Raw genomic sequence first — 6,000 nt, 5'->3', positions numbered from 1 at the left:
TTTTTTAAAGTGGCATCCATTTCTGTGACTAGCATAAAGTAAATGTCATTTCACACTGTCCATTACCACTACCATGGATCAAAAAGGTGCTAGAATGCCTTGGAAAGGAAGTTTGCTGGCACCTTAGACCTCTGTGAAAGATACTAGCCTATGAGATCAATATCTAAAGGACAGTTTGCTTTTGAAAACCCTATGGGCTTATTGTAGCTTATTGTTATATCATTTGGTCTACATGGGGTACTAATAATATCTGATCAGACAATGGACTTACCCATGGAGATGTAAGGCAGTCTACCACATTAAACAATAATACCTACTCTTATATAAGCCTTTCCTCAGTATATCTCAAACCATTGTACAAGAGATGGCTGAGTAGCATTAATTTCTTTTCATAGATGGGGAAAATAGACAGAAAGATAAGTGACTTATTTGAGGTGGCAGAATGGAAATAGACTTCTGGTCTCCTGACTCCCAGTCTAGTGGCCTATCCACTGATCCCTGTTGCCTCCCTCACCTAGAGGGCCTAGCTGTCTCAATGGCAGACTGGAGGGAATATATGAAACAATGTAATAGCTATCTAGCAGAACATTTGAGTGCCCCCCGCTCCATTAAGCCACCAACTTGAAAGTGGTGGAGAGAAGAAGCCTACTGCCTTGCAAACGTGATGTGAAAAGATGTGGGGAGGCCACAGGTGGGGCAGGGAGAAGGCATTAAGAACTGCCCGAGACAAAAAAAAGAAAAAGAAAAAAAAAGAAAAAAGGTGTGAAGATGCTTCCTGGTTTCCTTGGCTACCTACTGACATTTTATAACAAACTTTACCAGTCGTCTTCATCACTAACCTCAAGAGGAAAGCAGGTGGAAACACTGCCTATTGCACTTCAAATGGCAAGGAAGCTAAGATCTATAGGCAGTGGGAAGACTTCTCTAAGGATTGCAGGTAAACATCTACTCCTTTAAATAATTTATGTAGCAGCAATAACTACGGCTCTGATCATGCAATTGGGCACAGGCTTAACATACATGTGAGTAGCACCATTGACTTTAATGGCACTATGAGTAAAGTTATTCTCAGGTATGTTTGTTGGACCGAAGCCTTAGTATTTATATAATGCTTTGTATTTCCAAAGTTCTGGATTAACATTAAGTAACGAATTTAAAAAGTGATTTGCAAAGGGATACAGAAGTCAATGATAGAGTTGGGATTAGAACTCAGAAATTTACCGGTTCCCAGTCCTATACTACTGCCCTAACAATTCTACAGTAACCCAAACCAACTCTCATCCCAAAAGGCCAGCACCTTTTATACTGATGACAATATATTCACTGACTTTATAATATATCCACAGTAAACTTGGGAACAATGGCACCTAAGTTAAAAGAAAGTGTTAAGACTGTTGGCTTGTGGTTTTTAATCTTTATGAACAAGAGCTTTGCATTAGAAACCAGCAAAAGCATCAAATCAGTCAAAGTTACATTTGATTTATGTATGAAATGGAATCACTTCAAATTTTACATAGCCAACCGCTAAAGACCTAAAGTAGCAAATGAGCATTATTTATATCTGCTGTCTACTTGAAGTCTCTCACTGTGACTTCCCATAATGATTTTTGTACAAATAATCACTAATGCTTTCCCAAAGGTAAAATAGATTTTGATTTCTTTTATGCAAGCAACTTAATGTATCCCCTTCAGGATCATACAGTCTTTGTATTAAAATTGTACAGATGTTTGTAATTACTCTAGCAGGGTAAGTGAGGATTTTATTACTGTGAACTGTCTGAATAAGAAATAATCCTTTCGGTGTTATAAGTGTTAAGACTAAAATGAGATGATAAATATTATATTAGAAATAATCATCTTAAACTTCTACTGCTTATGCATGTTAATTATGCTATTGGTGGAATCGGTAATAGACTTAATTAGGAAGCTTTATTTTGTTTCAGAGAACTGTTTTAAGTTATTACTGTAGGATTCTTATACAGGCAGAGCAACTTTTTAAAAAAACCCTGTTTAAATATGAATGTTATGTACACTTATAGTTAATATGCTTTGAATGATAAAGGGGTTTATAACAAAGTGCCACTATAGATTATACTTTGAGAACCTCTAGAGAAATCCATGCTGTTAGACAGTTTAAGAGTTTACTAAAAAGAACAGGAGTACTTGTGGCACCTTAGAGACTAACAAATTTATTTGAGCATAAGCTTTCATGGGCTACAGCCCAATTCATCAGATGCATAGAATGGAACATACAGTAAGAAGATATATATACATACAGAGAATATGAAAAGGTGGAAGTTGCCATACCAACTCTAAGAGGCTAATTAATTAAGATGAGCTATTATCAGCAGGAGGGAAAAAAAACTTTTGTAGTGATAATCAAGATGGCCTATTCCAGACAGTTGACAAGAAGGTGTGAGGATACTTAACATAGGGAAATAGATTCAATTTGTGTAATGACCCAGCCACTCCCAGTCTCTATTCAAGACCAAGTTAATGGTATCTAGTTTGCAAATTAATCCTAGTTCAACAGTTTCTCATTTAAGTCTGTCTTTGAAGCTTTTCTGTTGCAAAATTGCCACCTTTAAGTCTGTTACTGAGTGACCAGAGAGGTTGAAGTGTTCTCCTACTGGTTTTTGAATGTTATGATTCCTGATGTCAGATTTGTGTCCATTTATTCTTTTGCATAGAGACTGTCCAGTTTGGCCAATGTACATGGCAGAGGGGCATTGCTGGCACATGATGGCATATATCACATTGGTAGATGTGCAGGTGATTGAGCCCCTGATGGCGTGGCTGATGTGATTAGGTCCTACGATGGTGTCACTTGAATAGATATGTGGACAGAATTGGCATCGGGCTTTGTTGCAAGGATAGGTTCCTGGGTTAGTGTTTTTGTTGTGTGGTTTGTGGTTGCTGGTGAGTATTTGCTTCAAGTTGTGGGGCTGTCTGTAAGCGAGGACTGGACTGTCTCTCAAGATCTGTGAGAGTGAGGGATCATCCTTCAGGATAGGTTGTAGATCTTTGATGATGCGCTGGAGAGGTTTTAGTTGGAGGCTGAAGGTGACGGCTAGTGGCGTTCTGCTATTTTCTTTGTTGGGCCTGTCCTGTAGTAGGTGACTTCTAGGTACTCTTCTGGCTCTGTCAATCTGTTTTTTCACTTCAGCAGGTGGGTATTGTAGTTTTAAGAATGCTTGATAGAGATCTTGTAGGTGTTTGTCTCTGTCTGAGGGGTTGGAGCAAATGAGGTTGTATCTTAGAGCTTGGCTGTAGACAATGGATTGTGTGGTGTGTCCTGGATGGAAGCTGTAGGCATGTAGGTAAGTATAGCGGTCAGTAGGTTTCTGGTATAGGGTGGTGTTTATGTGACCATCGCTTATTAGCACAGTAGTGTCCAGGAAATGGACCGCTTGTGTGGACTGGTCTAGGCTGAGGTTGATGGTGGGATGTAAATTGTTGAAATAATGGTGGAATTCCTCTCAAGGGCTTCTTTTCCGTGGGTCCATATGATGAAGATGTCATCAATGTAGCGCAAGTAGAGTAGGGGCATTAGGGGACGAGAGCTAAGGAAGCATTATTCTAAGTCAGTCATAAAGATGCTGGCATACTGTGGGGCCATGCGGGTACCCATAGCAGTGCCACTGACCTGAAGGCACTTTAGCTTGCATTGCAGTTAATGTTCAAGTGAGCCTGCGGGAATATTTAAAGAAAAGCTGCACAAGAAGTTTCTTACTATTAGAATATCTGCAGCTTTACGTACAAAATCCACTATCTTCAAGCATTTAAGAGGAGCCTTCATATCATTCTAATTAAATCATCTTAGCTATGCCTTAATAAACAGAGCAGGGACCGGCTTGCCATAGAAACCTGTGAAAATGAACCAATTATCTCATGGAATGCAGGTGGCTAGTTAAGGAATAGCAATTCTATTGGCATGCATAGAGACAGGAGCCAGAGCTTGATTGAAATAGGATATCCTAACTGAGATAATCCAGTTCAAGTAAATGTACCTACAACTGCCAGTATCGTGGCTATTTCTTTTCAATACGCTGCTAAATCAACCTAATCCTAGGAGGATTATCGATGTCTGTGGTATGACAGAATGCAAGCGGTGTATCTCTTTTACGTAAATCTATTGTACCAATAGATTGAAAACATGTGATGTAGAAGCACACAATTTCCCAAAGTTAGGATTTAAATTCTTACTTTGTAAAAGGTTAGATTTTTTTTAAAAAAAGTCTTACTTACCTCTAACTTCTGAGAGTCTTTGCACAGCTCAGTTTTCAGTTCCTAGAGTTGTTGAAGATCCATTGCTACATTATCATGTCAGACCTTATTATCTGTACTGGGTATTTGAGAGCCCATCCATCTGCTGAATAGAGACACTTCAAAAACCGGACATTTCCTATTTTGCAGACAAACTAGCTCAGAAGCTTTACCTTAAAAGCCGACTTGAAAGTAAAGTGAATCCAAATGTATTAGTTTTAAATGTGAAATATATAACTATTCTTAGAATATCAGGGTTCAAAGGGAGGTCATCTAGTCCAACCCCTGCTCAAAGCAGGACCAATCCCAGATAGATTTTCACCCCACTATCCTACATGGCTCCCTCAAGGATTGAACTCTCAACCCTGGGTTTAGCAGGGCCAATGCTCAAACCACTGAGCTATCCCTCAGGAAGTGGAGAAACACAATAAAATGACTTGTTCACTAAGTAAATAGAAGCCAACTAAATATAAATCTAAGATATATAAATAAACCAGACAGGAAGCTAATCAATCACATCTATAGCAAGTTTCCAATCATTGAAGAGTACATACTTCTGATTGTCTCACAATGAGCAACATTGTTACAATAGGTATTTAGTATTTTGCTTGTTTCGAGGACTTGGTAAAGTGATGTTATTAATTTTTGTGATTTCACAATTTTTTTTGTCTTCCCATTATTGTTTGAGATCTTTATAAAGAGATAAAGATGTTCAAGAAAATCTTAAACACAGTTTTAAACCAAATCAGGGATCTTAATTCCTACCCAATAAGCAAACTATTTAACATCCTACCCTCAAGAGTCTTTTTTACTCTCAACAATGTCAGGAAAAGTTATATGGTCTTCAAGGAGTCACAAGACTCTGGTTTTGGAGAGGTTTTAAAGGGACAGCAGCAACTTTAAAATTACTCTTCAGTTTGTGACTGTACGTATGTTATTATTGTTAGAACAATAAATTTGTATTAAGACACCGAAACAAGGGGAGCTGTGAATGGTGTTGTTTATTACCAGAATTTTAAGTTACTCACCTATTTCTGATTTAGTTAAATAATGTCTAGATTTTGAGAGAGAGACTTGGAACAAGGAAGGGAGAAAGAGGTAAGGCAAATGTTTAGCTGTAATAATCGGCTGTAATATTGTCTTTCCTTTTGTTGAGTGCTGCCTGTCTATCAGAGCCCTGATAAATTCAAGGTAATTGCTCATGATATACAGGTGTTCCAGGTCTACTCTATACTAATGCATGAGTAATCATTCTTTGCTCCTCTGTTATATTAGTGCTGGATTAAATTAGAATCTGTATTTAAAAATAAGCTTTTTTTTCCCTTAAGGTCTGCCAGCTTTTCCGTTATAATCCTGTTTTTTTCAAAGTTTATTTGTTAGCTATTTTAAAACCGTTTCCGGTGGGACACCTGCCTTGGCAAATGTGCATGACCCTTATCCAGAATGATCACAGAGCTGCTGTGTGCCGAAGAGTGTGAAAGATAAATCAAGAGTAGCACGTATGTAGTGCTGGGAGACCTGTCATATACCAATAAGGTAGCCTTGGTACTGTGCACATTCATAAAGAACGTTACTGTACTTCTTAATGCTTGTGACAAAGGAATTTCTTCAGTGTCTTCATTGGGGACTGTATGGCTCAGGGGCTTAGTGACAGACTATAACAATTTCAATCTCTAGGATGGTTGTTGGACTCCAGACAGGTAGTGGTTGCAATCATGTGGCGTATGTGAAATG

The sequence above is a fragment of the Malaclemys terrapin genome, chromosome 4 (assembly GCF_027887155.1).
Source record: "Malaclemys terrapin pileata isolate rMalTer1 chromosome 4, rMalTer1.hap1, whole genome shotgun sequence".
In the NCBI taxonomy this organism is placed as follows: Eukaryota; Metazoa; Chordata; order Testudines; family Emydidae; genus Malaclemys; species Malaclemys terrapin.
This window is presented reverse-complemented; position numbering follows the sequence as displayed.